Source organism: Lissotriton vulgaris, chromosome 8 (genome assembly GCF_964263255.1).
Source record: "Lissotriton vulgaris chromosome 8, aLisVul1.2, whole genome shotgun sequence".
Lineage (NCBI taxonomy): Eukaryota > Metazoa > Chordata > Amphibia > Caudata > Salamandridae > Lissotriton > Lissotriton vulgaris.
This window is the reverse complement of record NC_141696.1, coordinates 154,616,257-154,632,513: the sequence shown is the minus strand read 5'-3', so window position 1 is coordinate 154,632,513 and position 16,257 is coordinate 154,616,257. Positions and strand designations below refer to the sequence as shown.

Genomic DNA, 16,257 nt, shown 5'->3' with positions numbered 1-16,257 from the left:
GTACACCTGTGAAATGAAATGGTTTCACATGTGATCTTCTGTGTTTATTGTCCTGTGCATAAAGTTGCACCTTGTGTTTGAAGGTTTAAATTATTTCAGGCTTGCATGGAGGCAGAAATTTCTGAGTGACTTTTATACATTTCTTAAGACTCTGCACTGTCAGGATGGCCGAGTGGTCTAAGGCGCTGTGTTTAGGCCGCAGTCTCCTCTGGAGGTGTGGGTTCGAATCCCACTTCTGACATGACTTTTGGAGATGTAATCTCCTTTTTCAGGTTAACATCTGATGGAAGTTGCATCTGTTGGTCTTCACCTAGGATGTGATTCCGTCCTCATCTAGTCAAGAGAGCTGGGGTTTCTCATATATTTCGGTTGTATAAAGTCTTGCTGACAAAGTGCAGTCCTTACTATATGAGCATAGGACCCATGTAAGAGCTCATCTGGAAGAGTCATGCTCTTGTATGCCCTGGCCAGACAGGCCATGCAAATATGGAAGAATGCCTAGCATCTGGTAGACAGTTGGACTCCAGCACACTTACGGCAATTTCCTCAGGGCTGTGATCAGGGGCTGCTTAGATTTGCATATTCCACCCTATGTTGTGACATTGAAATTCCTTGTTGAATTTGCTTTAGCTAGCCAAGAGGTGGCTGTTGACTCAATTTCAAAGCAGCTTTGGGCCTTTCAAGTGGCTGGTTAATAGCACTTTCTCTTTGTACGCCTTAAAGGTCTAAAGAGTTCTTCATAGGTACTGCTCTCTATGGATTGTTCAAAGATCTGTTGGAAGTACTTATAATAGGATAAATAAATTGAGGGCATGCCTTTTCGGTACCCCACTTGCATGGCTGTCTGGCCTGTGGAAGGGTCCACAAATGCAAGTCAGGATGGCCGAGTGGTCTAAAGCGCTGCGTTCAGGTCGCAGTCTCTTCTGGAGGCGTGGGTTCAAATCCCACTTCTGACAATTGTATGTTTACTCTACTTTTTTCTTGGGAGAGAAAAAATCAGATCATTTTCCTCACATGGGCTTATATGGTTGTCTACTTGGAAAAGTGCAGTGAGTTTTTTTCTTGCTCTAGCCACTCATGACCTAAGTTGTGTGCTTTTTTTGGTTCACCATATCTTTCCCTCTCTGTAGATGATCAAGCAAATGTGGTCAGGATGGCCGAGTGGTCTAAGGCGCTGCGTTAAGGCCGCAGTCTCTCCTGGAGGCGTGGGTTCGAATCCCACTTCTGACAAAACTTTAAATCCATTTTGTCTCTGAGTTCTTTTAGAATCTCAGCTAAAAATTGGCAGTGCATATAATATCTGAATAAGTAACAAACTTCAGTTTCAACTGCAAATTAATTTGCCCAATTCTGTCTTCAAGCTCGTATAATATTCTTCTAGCACTCGTGGTGTTTTATGTGTTTTTTGGGGGGTGCTTAAAAAGTCCCTTTTATTAATGAAATGGGTTACATTCAGTCTTGTGATATTTTTGGTTTCCAATAAGTAGATTGTTAATTTTATGTAACCTCATTTTCTAATGCTCCATTCAAGAGATGTTTCCACTATGAAATGCAGAGCAAGGGGAAAGAGCACAAGTGATAGAGCGAGTGAGTGAGAAGGGGTGTTGAGGAAGGAGAGAATGAAACAAAGACAGAGTGAGTGAACGGCAGGTAGGCCTAGAAGAGGAGACTAGAAGTGAAGGCGACATACTTTTCCATGCTTTTGACCTCCCACCCATCCCAAACCGACCACAAACGTACCATCTATGCAACGTTGGTATGCAGAAATTCACGCCTCAGCCAGTGAGGGTAAGTCCCAGGCCAGGGGCTAGAGAGCAAAAGACTGCATGTGCTCAGACGTTCCCTGCTAGGGACAGTTGATCTGAAACAAGGTCTGCTCTCTTGTATCCAGCAAGGATCTAGAAATCCTGCATGAATCTGCAAGGCACAATGACAGCATACATTTGCATAATATGCCCCACCTTCTGCCTTCCTACTTCCTGTGCAGTAGTTGTTTGTGTAGAGAGAGAGGTCGCAGGCAAGGTAATTTTGTGAGTAGGATACAGGACCCTAAATAGCTGGTGAGAGGTATGAGGTATTCTAAAAGCATAAAAATTGTACACCTGTGAAATGAAATGCTTTCACATGTGATCTTCTGTGTTTATTGTCCTGTGCATAAAGTTGCACCTTGTGTTTGAAGGTTTAAATTATTTCAGGCTTGCATGGAGGCAGAAATTTCTGAGTGACTTTTATACATTTCTTAAGACTCTGCACTGTCAGGATGGCCGAGTGGTCTAAGGCGCTGTGTTTAGGCCGCAGTCTTCTCTGGAGGCGTGGGTTCGAATCCCACTTCTGACATGACTTTTGGAGATGTAATCTCCTTTTTCAGGTTAACATCTGATGGAAGTTGCATCTGTTGGTCTTCACCTGGGATGTGATTCCGTCCTCATCTAGTCAAGAGAGCTGGGGTTTCTCATATATTTCGGTTCTATAAAGTCTTGCTGACAAAGTGCAGACCTTACTATATGAGCATAGGACCCATGTAAGAGCTCATCTGGAAGAGTCATGCTCTTGTATGCCCTGGCCAGACAGGCCATGCAAATATGGAAGAATGCCTAGCATCTGGTAGACAGTTGGACTCCAGCAGACTTACGGCAATTTCCTCAGGGCTGTGATCAGGGGCTGCTTAGATTTGCGTATCCCACCCTATGTTGTGACATTGAAATTCCTTGTTGAATTTGCTTTAGCTAGCCAAGAGGTGGCTGTTGACTCAATTTCAAAGCAGCTTTGGGCCTTTCAAGTGGCTGGTTAATAGCACTTTCTCTTTGTACGCCTTAAAGGTCTAAAGAGTTCTTCATAGGTACTGCTCTCTATGGATTGTTCAAAGATCTGTTGGAAGTACTTATAATAGGATAAATAAATTGAGGGCATGCCTTTTCGGTACCCCACTTGCATGGCTGTCTGGCCTGTGGAAGGGTCCACAAATGCAAGTCAGGATGGCCGAGTGGTCTAAAGCGCTGCGTTCAGGTCGCAGTCTCTTCTGGAGGCGTGGGTTCAAATCCCACTTCTGACAATTGTGTGTTTACTCTACTTTTTTCTTGGGAGAGAAAAAATCAGATCATTTTCCTCACATGGGCTTATATGGTTGTCTACTTGGAAAAGTGCAGTGAGTTTTTTTCTTGCTCTAGCCACTCATGACCTAAGTTGTGTGCTTTTTTTGGTTCACCATATCTTTCCCTCTCTGTAGATGATCAAGCAAATGTGGTCAGGATGGCCGAGTGGTCTAAGGCGCTGCGTTAAGGCCGCAGTCTCTCCTGGAGGCGTGGGTTCGAATCCCACTTCTGACAAAACTTTAAATCCATTTTGTCTCTGAGTTCTTTTAGAATCTCAGCTAAAAATTGGCAGTGCATATAATATCTGAATAAGTAACAAACTTCAGTTTCAACTGCAAATTAATTTGCCCAATTCTGTCTTCAAGCTCGTATAATATTCTTCTAGCACTCGTGGTGTTTTATGTGTTTTTTGGGGGGTGCTTAAAAAGTCCCTTTTATTAATGAAATGGGTTACATTCAGTCTTGTGATATTTTTGGTTTCCAATAAGTAGATTGTTAATTTTATGTAACCTCATTTTCTAATGCTCCATTCAAGAGATGTTTCCACTATGAAATGCAGAGCAAGGGGAAAGAGCACAAGTGATAGAGCGAGTGAGTGAGAAGGGGTGTTGAGGAAGGAGAGAATGAAACAAAGACAGAGTGAGTGAACGGCAGGTAGGCCTAGAAGAGGAGACTAGAAGTGAAGGCGACATACTTTTCCATGCTTTTGACCTCCCACCCATCCCAAACCGACCACAAACGTACCATCTATGCAACGTTGGTATGCAGAAATTCACGCCTCAGCCAGTGAGGGTAAGTCCCAGGCCAGGGGCTAGAGAGCAAAAGACTGCATGTGCTCAGACGTTCCCTGCTAGGGACAGTTGATCTGAAACAAGGTCTGCTCTCTTGTATCCAGCAAGGATCTAGAAATCCTGCATGAATCTGCAAGGCACAATGACAGCATACATTTGCATAATATGCCCCACCTTCTGCCTTCCTACTTCCTGTGCAGTAGTTGTTTGTGTAGAGAGAGAGGTCGCAGGCAAGGTAATTTTGTGAGTAGGATACAGGACCCTAAATAGCTGGTGAGAGGTATGAGGTATTCTAAAAGCATAAAAATTGTACACCTGTGAAATGAAATGCTTTCACATGTGATCTTCTGTGTTTATTGTCCTGTGCATAAAGTTGCACCTTGTGTTTGAAGGTTTAAATTATTTCAGGCTTGCATGGAGGCAGAAATTTCTGAGTGACTTTTATACATTTCTTAAGACTCTGCACTGTCAGGATGGCCGAGTGGTCTAAGGCGCTGTGTTTAGGCCGCAGTCTTCTCTGGAGGCGTGGGTTCGAATCCCACTTCTGACATGACTTTTGGAGATGTAATCTCCTTTTTCAGGTTAACATCTGATGGAAGTTGCATCTGTTGGTCTTCACCTGGGATGTGATTCCGTCCTCATCTAGTCAAGAGAGCTGGGGTTTCTCATATATTTCGGTTCTATAAAGTCTTGCTGACAAAGTGCAGACCTTACTATATGAGCATAGGACCCATGTAAGAGCTCATCTGGAAGAGTCATGCTCTTGTATGCCCTGGCCAGACAGGCCATGCAAATATGGAAGAATGCCTAGCATCTGGTAGACAGTTGGACTCCAGCAGACTTACGGCAATTTCCTCAGGGCTGTGATCAGGGGCTGCTTAGATTTGCGTATCCCACCCTATGTTGTGACATTGAAATTCCTTGTTGAATTTGCTTTAGCTAGCCAAGAGGTGGCTGTTGACTCAATTTCAAAGCAGCTTTGGGCCTTTCAAGTGGCTGGTTAATAGCACTTTCTCTTTGTACGCCTTAAAGGTCTAAAGAGTTCTTCATAGGTACTGCTCTCTATGGATTGTTCAAAGATCTGTTGGAAGTACTTATAATAGGATAAATAAATTGAGGGCATGCCTTTTCGGTACCCCACTTGCATGGCTGTCTGGCCTGTGGAAGGTTCCACAAATGCAAATCAGGATGGCCGAGTGGTCTAAGGCGCTGCGTTCAGGTCGCAGTCTCTTCTGGAGGTGTGGGTTCAAATCCCACTTCTGACAATTGTGTGTTTACTCTACTTTTTTCTTGGGAGAGAAAAAATCAGATCATTTCCCTCACATGGGCTTATATGGTTGTCTACTTGGAAAAGTGCAGTGATTTTTTTTCTTGCTCTAGCCACTCATGACCTAAGTTGTGTGCTTTTTTTGGTTCACAATATCTTTCCCTCTCTGTAGATGATCAAGCAAATGTGGTCAGGATGGCCGAGTGGTCTAAAGCGCTGCGTTAAGGCCGCAGACTCTCCTGGAGGCGTGGGTTCGAATCCCACTTCTGACAAAACTTTAAGTCCATTTTGTCTCTGAGTTCTTTTAGAATCTCAGCTAAAAATTGGCAGTGCATATAATATCTGAATAAGTAACAAACTTCAGTTTCAACTGCAAATTAATTTGCCCAATTCTGTCTTCAAGCTCGTATAATATTCTTCTAGCACTCGTGGTGTTTTATGTGTTTTTTGGGGGGTGCTTAAAAAGTCCCTTTTAAATAATGAAATGGGTTACATTCAGTCTTGTGATATTTTTGGTTTCCAATAAGTAGATTGTTAATTTTATGTAACCTCATTATCTAATGCTCCATTCAAGAGATGTTTCCACTATGAAATGCAGAGCAAGGGGAAAGAGCACAAGTGATAGAGCGAGTGAGTGAGAAGGGGTGTTGAGGAAGGAGAGAATGAAACAAAGACAGAGTGAGTGAACGGCAGGTAGGCCTAGAAGAGGAGACTAGAAGTGAAGGCGACATACTTTTCCCTGCTTTTGACCTCCCACCCATCCCAAACCGACCACAAACGTACCATCTATGCAACGTTGGTATGCAGAAATTCACGCCTCAGCCAGTGAGGGTAAGTCCCAGGCCAGGGGCTAGAGAGCAAAAGACTGCATGTGCTCAGACGTTCCCTGCTAGGGACAGTTGATCTGAAACAAGGTCTGCTCTCTTGTATCCAGCAAGGATCTAGAAATCCTGCATGAATCTGCAAGGCACAATGACAGCATACATTTGCATAATATGCCCCACCTTCTGCCTTCCTACTTCCTGTGCAGTAGTTGTTTGTGTAGAGAGAGAGGTCGCAGGCAAGGTAATTTTGTGAGTAGGATACAGGACCCTAAATAGCTGGTGAGAGGTATGAGGTATTTTAAAAGCATAAAAATTGTACACCTGTGAAATGAAATGCTTTCACATGTGATCTTCTGTGTTTATTGTCCTGTGCATAAAGTTGCACCTTGTGTTTGAAGGTTTAAATTATTTCAGGCTTGTATGGAGGCAGAAATTTCTGAGTGACTTTTATACATTTCTTAAGACTCTGCACTGTCAGGATGGCCGAGTGGTCTAAGGCGCTGTGTTTAGGCCGCAGTCTCCTCTGGAGGCGTGGGTTCGAATCCCACTTCTGACATGACTTTTGGAGATGTAATCTCCTTTTTCAGGTTAACATCTGATGGAAGTTGCATCTGTTGGTCTTCACCTGGGATGTGATTCCGTCCTCATCTAGTCAAGAGAGCTGGGGTTTCTCATATATTTCGGTTGTATAAAGTCTTGCTGACAAAGTGCAGTCCTTACTATATGAGCATAGGACCCATGTAAGAGCTCATCTGGAAGAGTCATGCTCTTGTATGCCCTGGCCAGACAGGCCATGCAAATATGGAAGAATGCCTAGCATCTGGTAGACAGTTGGACTCCAGCACACTTACGGCAATTTCCTCAGGGCTGTGATCATGGGCTGCTTAGATTTGCGTATTCCACCCTATGTTTTGACATTGAAATTCCTTGTTGAATTTGCTTTAGCTAGCCAAGAGGTGGCTGTTGACTCAATTTCAAAGCAGCTTTGGGCCTTTCAAGTGGCTGGTTAATAGCACTTTCTCTTTGTACGCCTTAAAGGTCTAAAGAGTTCTTCATAGGTACTGCTCTCTATGGATTGTTCAAAGATCTGTTGGAAGTACTTATAATAGGATAAATAAATTGAGGGCATGCCTTTTCGGTACCCCACTTGCATGGCTGTCTGGCCTGTGGAAGGGTCCACAAATGCAAGTCAGGATGGCCGAGTGGTCTAAGGCACTGCGTTCAGGTCGCAGTCTCTTCTGGAGGCGTGGGTTCAAATCCCACTTCTGACAATTGTGTGTTTACTCTACTTTTTTCTTGGGAGAGAAAAAATCAGATCATTTTCCTCACATGGGCTTATATGGTTGTCTACTTGGAAAAGTGCAGTGAGTTTTTTTCTTGCTCTAGCCACTCATGACCTAAGTTGTGTGCTTTTTTTGGTTCACAATATCTTTCCCTCTCTGTAGATGACCAAGCAAATGTGGTCAGGATGGCCGAGTGGTCTAAGGCGCTGCGTTAAGGCCGCAGTCTCTCCTGGAGGCGTGGGTTCAAATCCCACTTCTGACAAAACTTTAAGTCCATTTTGTCTCTGAGTTCTTTTAGAATCTCAGCTAAAAATTGGCAGTGCATATAATATCTGAATAAGTAACAAACTTCAGTTTCAACTGCAAATTAATTTGCCCAATTCTGTCTTCAAGCTCGTATAATATTCTTCTAGCACTCGTGGTGTTTTATGTGTTTTTTGGGGGGTGCTTAAAAAGTCCCTTTTATTAATGAAATGGGTTACATTCAGTCTTGTGATATTTTTGGTTTCCAATAAGTAGATTGTTAATTTTATGTAACCTCATTTTCTAATGCTCCATTCAAGAGATGTTTCCACTATGAAATGCAGAGCAAGGGGAAAGAGCACAAGTGATAGAGCGAGTGAGTGAGAAGGGGTGTTGAGGAAGGAGAGAATGAAACAAAGACAGAGTGAGTGAACGGCAGGTAGGCCTAGAAGAGGAGACTAGAAGTGAAGGCGACATACTTTTCCATGCTTTTGACCTCCCACCCATCCCAAACCGACCACAAACGTACCATCTATGCAACGTTGGTATGCAGAAATTCACGCCTCAGCCAGTGAGGGTAAGTCCCAGGCCAGGGGCTAGAGAGCAAAAGACTGCATGTGCTCAGACGTTCCCTGCTAGGGACAGTTGATCTGAAACAAGGTCTGCTCTCTTGTATCCAGCAAGGATCTAGAAATCCTGCATGAATCTGCAAGGCACAATGACAGCATACATTTGCATAATATGCCCCACCTTCTGCCTTCCTACTTCCTGTGCAGTAGTTGTTTGTGTAGAGAGAGAGGTCGCAGGCAAGGTAATTTTGTGAGTAGGATACAGGACCCTAAATAGCTGGTGAGAGGTATGAGGTATTCTGAAAGCATAAAAATTGTACACCTGTGAATTGAAATGCTTTCACATGTGATCTTCTGTGTTTATTGTCCTGTGCATAAAGTTGCACCTTGTGTTTGAAGGTTTAAATTATTTCAGGCTTGCATGGAGGCAGAAATTTCTGAGTGACTTTTGTACATTTCTTAAGACTCTGCACTGTCAGGATGGCCGAGTGGTCTAAGGCGCTGTGTTTAGGCCGCAGTCTTCTCTGGAGGCGTGGGTTCGAATCCCACTTCTGACATGACTTTTGGAGATGTAATCTCCTTTTTCAGGTTAACATCTGATGGAAGTTGCATCTGTTGGTCTTCACCTGGGATGTGATTCCGTCCTCATCTAGTCAAGAGAGCTGGGGTTTCTCATATATTTCGGTTCTATAAAGTCTTGCTGACAAAGTGCAGACCTTACTATATGAGCATAGGACCCATGTAAGAGCTCATCTGGAAGAGTCATGCTCTTGTATGCCCTGGCCAGACAGGCCATGCAAATATGGAAGAATGCCTAGCATCTGGTAGACAGTTGGACTCCAGCACACTTACGGCAATTTCCTCAGGGCTGTGATCAGGGGCTGCTTAGATTTGCGTATTCCACCCTATGTTGTGACATTGAAATTCCTTGTTGAATTTGCTTTAGCTAGCCAAGAGGTGGCTGTTGACTCAATTTCAAAGCAGCTTTGGGCCTTTCAAGTGGCTGGTTAATAGCACTTTCTCTTTGTACGCCTTAAAGGTCTAAAGAGTTCTTCATAGGTACTGCTCTCTATGGATTGTTCAAAGATCTGTTGGAAGTACTTATAATAGGATAAATAAATTGAGGGCATGCCTTTTCGGTACCCCACTTGCATGGCTGTCTGGCCTGTGGAAGGTTCCACACATGCAAGTCAGGATGGCCGAGTGGTCTAAGGCGCTGCGTTCAGGTCGCAGTCTCTTCTGGAGGTGTGGGTTCAAATCCCACTTCTGACAATTGTGTGTTTACTCTACTTTTTTCTTGGGAGAGAAAAAATCAGATCATTTCCCTCACATGGGCTTATATGGTTGTCTACTTGGAAAAGTGCAGTGATTTTTTTTCTTGCTCTAGCCACTCATGACCTAAGTTGTGTGCTTTTTTTGGTTCACAATATCTTTCCCTCTCTGTAGATGATCAAGCAAATGTGGTCAGGATGGCCGAGTGGTCTAAGGCGCTGCGTTAAGGCCGCAGACTCTCCTGGAGGCGTGGGTTCGAATCCCACTTCTGACAAAACTTTAAGTCCATTTTGTCTCTGAGTTCTTTTAGAATCTCAGCTAAAAATTGGCAGTGCATATAATATCTGAATAAGTAACAAACTTCAGTTTCGACTGCAAATTAATTTGCCCAATTCTGTCTTCAAGCTCGTATAATATTCTTCTAGCACTCGTGGTGTTTTATGTGTTTTTTGGGGGGTGCTTAAAAAGTCCCTTTTAAATAATGAAATGGGTTACATTCAGTCTTGTGATATTTTTGGTTTCCAATAAGTAGATTGTTAATTTTATGTAACCTCATTATCTAATGCTCCATTCAAGAGATGTTTCCACTATGAAATGCAGAGCAAGGGGAAAGAGCACAAGTGATAGAGCGAGTGAGTGAGAAGGGGTGTTGAGGAAGGAGAGAATGAAACAAAGACAGAGTGAGTGAACGGCAGGTAGGCCTAGAAGAGGAGACTAGAAGTGAAGGCGACATACTTTTCCCTGCTTTTGACCTCCCACCCATCCCAAACCGACCACAAACGTACCATCTATGCAACGTTGGTATGCAGAAATTCACGCCTCAGCCAGTGAGGGTAAGTCCCAGGCCAGGGGCTAGAGAGCAAAAGACTGCATGTGCTCAGACGTTCCCTGCTAGGGACAGTTGATCTGAAACAAGGTCTGCTCTCTTGTATCCAGCAAGGATCTAGAAATCCTGCATGAATCTGCAAGGCACAATGACAGCATACATTTGCATAATATGCCCCACCTTCTGCCTTCCTACTTCCTGTGCAGTAGTTGTTTGTGTAGAGAGAGAGGTCGCAGGCAAGGTAATTTTGTGAGTAGGATACAGGACCCTAAATAGCTGGTGAGAGGTATGAGGTATTTTAAAAGCATAAAAATTGTACACCTGTGAAATGAAATGCTTTCACATGTGATCTTCTGTGTTTATTGTCCTGTGCATAAAGTTGCACCTTGTGTTTGAAGGTTTAAATTATTTCAGGCTTGCATGGAGGCAGAAATTTCTGAGTGACTTTTATACATTTCTTAAGACTCTGCACTGTCAGGATGGCCGAGTGGTCTAAGGCGCTGTGTTTAGGCCGCAGTCTCCTCTGGAGGAGTGGGTTCGAATCCCACTTCTGACATGACTTTTGGAGATGTAATCTCCTTTTTCAGGTTAACATCTGATGGAAGTTGCATCTGTTGGTCTTCACCTGGGATGTGATTCCGTCCTCATCTAGTCAAGAGAGCTGGGGTTTCTCATATATTTCGGTTGTATAAAGTCTTGCTGACAAAGTGCAGTCCTTACTATATGAGCATAGGACCCATGTAAGAGCTCATCTGGAAGAGTCATGCTCTTGTATGCCCTGGCCAGACAGGCCATGCAAATATGGAAGAATGCCTAGCATCTGGTAGACAGTTGGACTCCAGCACACTTACGGCAATTTCCTCAGGGCTGTGATCAGGGGCTGCTTAGATTTGCGTATTTCACCTTATGTTGTGACATTGAAATTCCTTGTTGAATTTGCTTTAGCTAGCCAAGAGGTGGCTGTTGACTCAATTTCAAAGCAGCTTTGTTCCGTTCAAGTGGCTGGTTAATAGCACTTTCTCTTTGTACGCCTTAAAGGTCTAAAGAGTTCTTCATAGGTACTGCTCTCTATGGATTGTTCAAAGATCTGTTGGAAGTACTTATAATAGGATAAATAAATTGAGGGCATGCCTTTTCGGTACCCCACTTGCATGGCTGTCTGGCCTGTGGAAGGTTCCACAAATGCAAGTCAGGATGGCCGAGTGGTCTAAGGCGCTGCGTTCAGGTCGCAGTCTCTTCTGGAGGCGTGGGTTCAAATCCCACTTCTGACAATTGTGTGTTTACTCTACTTTTTTCTTGAGAGAGAAAAAATCTGATCATTTCCCTCACATGGGCTTATATGGTTGTCTACTTGGAAAAGTGCAGTGAGTTTTTTTCTTGCTCTAGCCACTCATGACCTAAGATGTGTGCTTTTTTTGGTTCACAATATCTTTCCCTCTCTGTAGATGATCAAGCAAATGTGGTCAGGATGGCCGAGTGGTCTAAGGCGCTGCGTTAAGGCCGCAGTCTCTCCTGGAGGAGTGGGTTCGAATCCCACTTCTGACAAAACTTTAAGTCCATTTTGTCTCTGAGTTCTTTTAGAATCTCAGCTAAAAATTGGCAGTGCATATAATATCTGAATAAGTAACAAACTTCAGTTTCGACTGCAAATTAATTTGCCCAATTCTGTCTTCAAGCTCGTATAATATTCTTCTAGCACTCGTGGTGTTTTATGTGTTTTTTGGGGGGTGCTTAAAAAGTCCCTTTTAAATAATGAAATGGGTTACATTCAGTCTTGTGATATTTTTGGTTTCCAATAAGTAGATTGTTAATTTTATGTAACCTCATTTTCTAATGCTCCATTCAAGAGATGTTTCCACTATGAAATGCAGAGCAAGGGGAAAGAGCACAAGTGATAGAGCAAGTGAGTGAGAAGGGGTGTTGAGGAAGGAGAGAATGAAACAAAGACAGAGTGAGTGAACGGCAGGTAGGCCTAGAAGAGGAGACTAGAAGTGAAGGCGACATACTTTTCCCTGCTTTTGACCTCCCACCCATCCCAAACCGACCACAAACATACCATCTATGCAACGTTGGTATGCAGAAATTCACGCCTCAGCCAGTGAGGGTAAGTCCCAGGCCAGGGGCTAGAGAGCAAAAGACTGCATGTGCTCAGACGTTCCCTGCTAGGGACAGTTGATCTGAAACAAGGTCTGCTCTCTTGTATCCAGCAAGGATCTAGAAATCCTGCATGAATCTGCAAGGCACAATGACAGCATACATTTGCATAATATGCCCCACCTTCTGCCTTCCTACTTCCTGTGCAGTAGTTGTTTGTGTAGAGAGAGAGGTCGCAGGCAAGGTAATTTTGTGAGTAGGATACAGGACCCTAAATAGCTGGTGAGAGGTATGAGGTATTTTAAAAGCATAAAAATTGTACACCTGTGAAATGAAATGCTTTCACATGTGATCTTCTGTGTTTATTGTCCTGTGCATAAAGTTGCACCTTGTGTTTGAAGGTTTAAATTATTTCAGGCTTGTATGGAGGCAGAAATTTCTGAGTGACTTTTATACATTTCTTAAGACTCTGCACTGTCAGGATGGCCGAGTGGTCTAAGGCGCTGTGTTTAGGCCGCAGTCTCCTCTGGAGGCGTGGGTTCGAATCCCACTTCTGACATGACTTTTGGAGATGTAATCTCCTTTTTCAGGTTAACATCTGATGGAAGTTGCATCTGTTGGTCTTCACCTGGGATGTGATTCCGTCCTCATCTAGTCAAGAGAGCTGGGGTTTCTCATATATTTCGGTTGTATAAAGTCTTGCTGACAAAGTGCAGTCCTTACTATATGAGCATAGGACCCATGTAAGAGCTCATCTGGAAGAGTCATGCTCTTGTATGCCCTGGCCAGACAGGCCATGCAAATATGGAAGAATGCCTAGCATCTGGTAGACAGTTGGACTCCAGCACACTTACGGCAATTTCCTCAGGGCTGTGATCAGGGGCTGCTTAGATTTGCGTATTTCACCTTATGTTGTGACATTGAAATTCCTTGTTGAATTTGCTTTAGCTAGCCAAGAGGTGGCTGTTGACTCAATTTCAAAGCAGCTTTGTTCCGTTCAAGTGGCTGGTTAATAGCACTTTCTCTTTGTACGCCTTAAAGGTCTAAAGAGTTCTTCATAGGTACTGCTCTCTATGGATTGTTCAAAGATCTGTTGGAAGTACTTATAATAGGATAAATAAATTGAGGGCATGCCTTTTCGGTACCCCACTTGCATGGCTGTCTGGCCTGTGGAAGGTTCCACAAATGCAAGTCAGGATGGCCGAGTGGTCTAAGGCGCTGCGTTCAGGTCGCAGTCTCTTCTGGAGGCGTGGGATCAAATCCCACTTCTGACAATTGTGTGTTTACTCTACTTTTTTCTTGAGAGAGAAAAAATCTGATCATTTCCCTCACATGGGCTTATATGGTTGTCTACTTGGAAAAGTGCAGTGAGTTTTTTTCTTGCTCTAGCCACTCATGACCTAAGATGTGTGCTTTTTTTGGTTCACAATATCTTTCCCTCTCTGTAGATGATCAAGCAAATGTGGTCAGGATGGCCGAGTGGTCTAAGGCGCTGCGTTAAGGCCGCAGTCTCTCCTGGAGGCGTGGGTTCAAATCCCACTTCTGACAAAACTTTAAGTCCATTTTGTCTCTGAGTTCTTTTAGAATCTCAGCTAAAAATTGGCAGTGCATATAATATCTGAATAAGTAACAAACTTCAGTTTCAACTGCAAATTAATTTGCCCAATTCTGTCTTCAAGCTCGTATAATATTCTTCTAGCACTCGTGGTGTTTTATGTGTTTTTTGGGGGGTGCTTAAAAAGTCCCTTTTATTAATGAAATGGGTTACATTCAGTCTTGTGATATTTTTGGTTTCCAATAAGTAGATTGTTAATTTTATGTAACCTCATTTTCTAATGCTCCATTCAAGAGATGTTTCCACAATGAAATGCAGAGCAAGGGGAAAGAGCACAAGTGATAGAGCGAGTGAGTGAGAAGGGGTGTTGAGGAAGGAGAGAATGAAACAAAGACAGAGTGAGTGAACGGCAGGTAGGCCTAGAAGAGGAGACTAGAAGTGAAGGCGACATACTTTTCCATGCTTTTGACCTCCCACCCATCCCAAACCAACCACAAACGTACCATCTATGCAACGTTGGTATGCAGAAATTCACGCCTCAGCCAGTGAGGGTAAGTCCCAGGCCAGGGGCTAGAGAGCAAAAGACTGCATGTGCTCAGACGTTCCCTGCTAGGGACAGTTGATCTGAAACAAGGTCTGCTCTCTTGTATCCAGCAAGGATCTAGAAATCCTGCATGAATCTGCAAGGCACAATGACAGCATACATTTGCATAATATGCCCCACATTCTGCCTTCCTACTTCCTGTGCAGTAGTTGTTTGTGTAGAGAGAGAGGTCGCAGGCAAGGTCATTTTGTGAGTAGGATACAGGACCCTAAATAGCTGGTGAGAGGTATGAGGTATTTTAAAAGCATAAAAATTGTACACCTGTGAAATGAAATGCTTTCACATGTGATCGTCTGTGTTTATTGTCCTGTGCATAAAGTTGCACCTTGTGTTTGAAGGTTTAAATTATTTCAGGCTTGCATGGAGGCAGAAATTTATGAGTGACTTTTATACATTTCTTAAGACTCTGCACTGTCAGGATGGCCGAGTGGTCTAAGGCGCTGTGTTTAGGCTGCAGTCTCCTCTGGAGGCGTGGGTTCGAATCCCACTTCTGACATGACTTTTGGAGATGTAATCTCCTTTTTCAGGTTAACATCTGATGGAAGTTGCATCTGTTGGTCTTCACCTGGGATGTGATTCCGTCCTCATCTAGTCAAGAGAGCTGGGGTTTCTCATATATTTCGGTTGTATAAAGTCTTGCTGACAAAGTGCAGTCCTTACTATATGAGCATAGGACCCATGTAAGAGCTCATCTGGAAGAGTCATGCTCTTGTATGCCCTGGCCAGACAGGCCATGCAAATATGGAAGAATGCCTAGCATCTGGTAGACAGTTGGACTCCAGCACACTTACGGCAATTTCCTCAGGGCTGTGATCATGGGCTGCTTAGATTTGCGTATTCCACCCTATGTTTTGACATTGAAATTCCTTGTTGAATTTGCTTTAGCTAGCCAAGAGGTGGCTGTTGACTCAATTTCAAAGCAGCTTTGGGCCTTTCAAGTGGCTGGTTAATAGCACTTTCTCTTTGTACGCCTTAAAGGTCTAAAGAGTTCTTCATAGGTACTGCTCTCTATGGATTGTTCAAAGATCTGTTGGAAGTACTTATAATAGGATAAATAAATTGAGGGCATGCCTTTTCGGTACCCCACTTGCATGGCTGTCTGGCCTGTGGAAGGGTCCACAAATGCAAGTCAGGATGGCCGAGTGGTCTAAGGCGCTGCGTTCAGGTCGCAGTCTCTTCTGGAGGCGTGGGTTCAAATCCCACTTCTGACAATTGTGTGTTTACTCTACTTTTTTCTTGGGAGAGAAAAAATCAGATCATTTTCCTCACATGGGCTTATATGGTTGTCTACTTGGAAAAGTGCAGTGAGTTTTTTTCATGCTCTAGCCACTCATGACCTAAGTTGTGTGCTTTTTTTGGTTCACAATATCTTTCCCTCTCTGTAGATGATCAAGCAAATGTGGTCAGGATGGCCGAGTGGTCTAAGGCGCTGCGTTAAGGCCGCAGTCTCTCCTGGAGGCGTGGGTTCGAATCCCACTTCTGACAAAACTTTAAGTCCATTTTGTCTCTGAGTTCTTTTAGAATCTCAGCTAAAAATTGGCAGTGCATATAATATCTGAATAAGTAACAAACTTCAGTTTCAACTGCAAATTAATTTGCCCAATTCTGTCTTCAAGCTCGTATAATATTCTTCTAGCACTCGTGGTGTTTTATGTGTTTTTTGGGGGGTGCTTAAAAAGTCCCTTTTATTAATGAAATGGGTTACATTCAGTCTTGTGATATTTTTGGTTTCCAATAAGTAGATTGTTAATTTTATGTAACCTCATTTTCTAATGCTCCATTCAAGAGATGTTTCCACTATGAAATGCAGAGCAAGGGGAAAGAGCACAAGTGATAG

General features: G+C 43.4%; 21 non-coding genes across 21 annotated transcripts; all 21 read left to right on the top strand.

The window, feature by feature from the left end:
- The first annotated feature begins 158 nt into the window (after nt 1-158).
- On the top strand, nt 159-241 carry TRNAL-UAG (transfer RNA leucine (anticodon UAG)). The gene has a single exon. It is a non-coding gene; the product is annotated as a tRNA-Leu (tRNA).
- Nucleotides 242-1,147: 906 nt separating this feature from the next.
- On the top strand, nt 1,148-1,230 carry TRNAL-AAG (transfer RNA leucine (anticodon AAG)). Its single transcript has one exon. It is a non-coding gene; the product is annotated as a tRNA-Leu (tRNA).
- A 1,024-nt stretch (nt 1,231-2,254) lies between these two features.
- Nucleotides 2,255-2,337, top strand: TRNAL-UAG (transfer RNA leucine (anticodon UAG)). Its single transcript has one exon. It is a non-coding gene; the product is annotated as a tRNA-Leu (tRNA).
- Nucleotides 2,338-3,243: 906 nt separating this feature from the next.
- On the top strand, nt 3,244-3,326 carry TRNAL-AAG (transfer RNA leucine (anticodon AAG)). The gene has a single exon. It is a non-coding gene; the product is annotated as a tRNA-Leu (tRNA).
- Nucleotides 3,327-4,350: 1,024 nt separating this feature from the next.
- TRNAL-UAG (transfer RNA leucine (anticodon UAG)) lies at nt 4,351-4,433 on the top strand. Its single transcript has one exon. It is a non-coding gene; the product is annotated as a tRNA-Leu (tRNA).
- A 906-nt stretch (nt 4,434-5,339) lies between these two features.
- On the top strand, nt 5,340-5,422 carry TRNAL-AAG (transfer RNA leucine (anticodon AAG)). Its single transcript has one exon. It is a non-coding gene; the product is annotated as a tRNA-Leu (tRNA).
- A 1,025-nt stretch (nt 5,423-6,447) lies between these two features.
- On the top strand, nt 6,448-6,530 carry TRNAL-UAG (transfer RNA leucine (anticodon UAG)). Its single transcript has one exon. It is a non-coding gene; the product is annotated as a tRNA-Leu (tRNA).
- A 632-nt stretch (nt 6,531-7,162) lies between these two features.
- TRNAL-CAG (transfer RNA leucine (anticodon CAG)) lies at nt 7,163-7,245 on the top strand. Its single transcript has one exon. It is a non-coding gene; the product is annotated as a tRNA-Leu (tRNA).
- Nucleotides 7,246-7,436: 191 nt separating this feature from the next.
- Nucleotides 7,437-7,519, top strand: TRNAL-AAG (transfer RNA leucine (anticodon AAG)). Its single transcript has one exon. It is a non-coding gene; the product is annotated as a tRNA-Leu (tRNA).
- Nucleotides 7,520-8,543: 1,024 nt separating this feature from the next.
- On the top strand, nt 8,544-8,626 carry TRNAL-UAG (transfer RNA leucine (anticodon UAG)). Its single transcript has one exon. It is a non-coding gene; the product is annotated as a tRNA-Leu (tRNA).
- A 632-nt stretch (nt 8,627-9,258) lies between these two features.
- TRNAL-CAG (transfer RNA leucine (anticodon CAG)) lies at nt 9,259-9,341 on the top strand. The gene has a single exon. It is a non-coding gene; the product is annotated as a tRNA-Leu (tRNA).
- A 191-nt stretch (nt 9,342-9,532) lies between these two features.
- On the top strand, nt 9,533-9,615 carry TRNAL-AAG (transfer RNA leucine (anticodon AAG)). The gene has a single exon. It is a non-coding gene; the product is annotated as a tRNA-Leu (tRNA).
- A 1,025-nt stretch (nt 9,616-10,640) lies between these two features.
- Nucleotides 10,641-10,723, top strand: TRNAL-UAG (transfer RNA leucine (anticodon UAG)). Its single transcript has one exon. It is a non-coding gene; the product is annotated as a tRNA-Leu (tRNA).
- Nucleotides 10,724-11,355: 632 nt separating this feature from the next.
- On the top strand, nt 11,356-11,438 carry TRNAL-CAG (transfer RNA leucine (anticodon CAG)). Its single transcript has one exon. It is a non-coding gene; the product is annotated as a tRNA-Leu (tRNA).
- A 191-nt stretch (nt 11,439-11,629) lies between these two features.
- On the top strand, nt 11,630-11,712 carry TRNAL-AAG (transfer RNA leucine (anticodon AAG)). The gene has a single exon. It is a non-coding gene; the product is annotated as a tRNA-Leu (tRNA).
- Nucleotides 11,713-12,737: 1,025 nt separating this feature from the next.
- Nucleotides 12,738-12,820, top strand: TRNAL-UAG (transfer RNA leucine (anticodon UAG)). The gene has a single exon. It is a non-coding gene; the product is annotated as a tRNA-Leu (tRNA).
- A 632-nt stretch (nt 12,821-13,452) lies between these two features.
- Nucleotides 13,453-13,535, top strand: TRNAL-CAG (transfer RNA leucine (anticodon CAG)). The gene has a single exon. It is a non-coding gene; the product is annotated as a tRNA-Leu (tRNA).
- Nucleotides 13,536-13,726: 191 nt separating this feature from the next.
- TRNAL-AAG (transfer RNA leucine (anticodon AAG)) lies at nt 13,727-13,809 on the top strand. The gene has a single exon. It is a non-coding gene; the product is annotated as a tRNA-Leu (tRNA).
- A 1,024-nt stretch (nt 13,810-14,833) lies between these two features.
- On the top strand, nt 14,834-14,916 carry TRNAL-UAG (transfer RNA leucine (anticodon UAG)). The gene has a single exon. It is a non-coding gene; the product is annotated as a tRNA-Leu (tRNA).
- Nucleotides 14,917-15,548: 632 nt separating this feature from the next.
- On the top strand, nt 15,549-15,631 carry TRNAL-CAG (transfer RNA leucine (anticodon CAG)). The gene has a single exon. It is a non-coding gene; the product is annotated as a tRNA-Leu (tRNA).
- A 191-nt stretch (nt 15,632-15,822) lies between these two features.
- Nucleotides 15,823-15,905, top strand: TRNAL-AAG (transfer RNA leucine (anticodon AAG)). The gene has a single exon. It is a non-coding gene; the product is annotated as a tRNA-Leu (tRNA).
- Nucleotides 15,906-16,257: the final 352 nt, after the last annotated feature.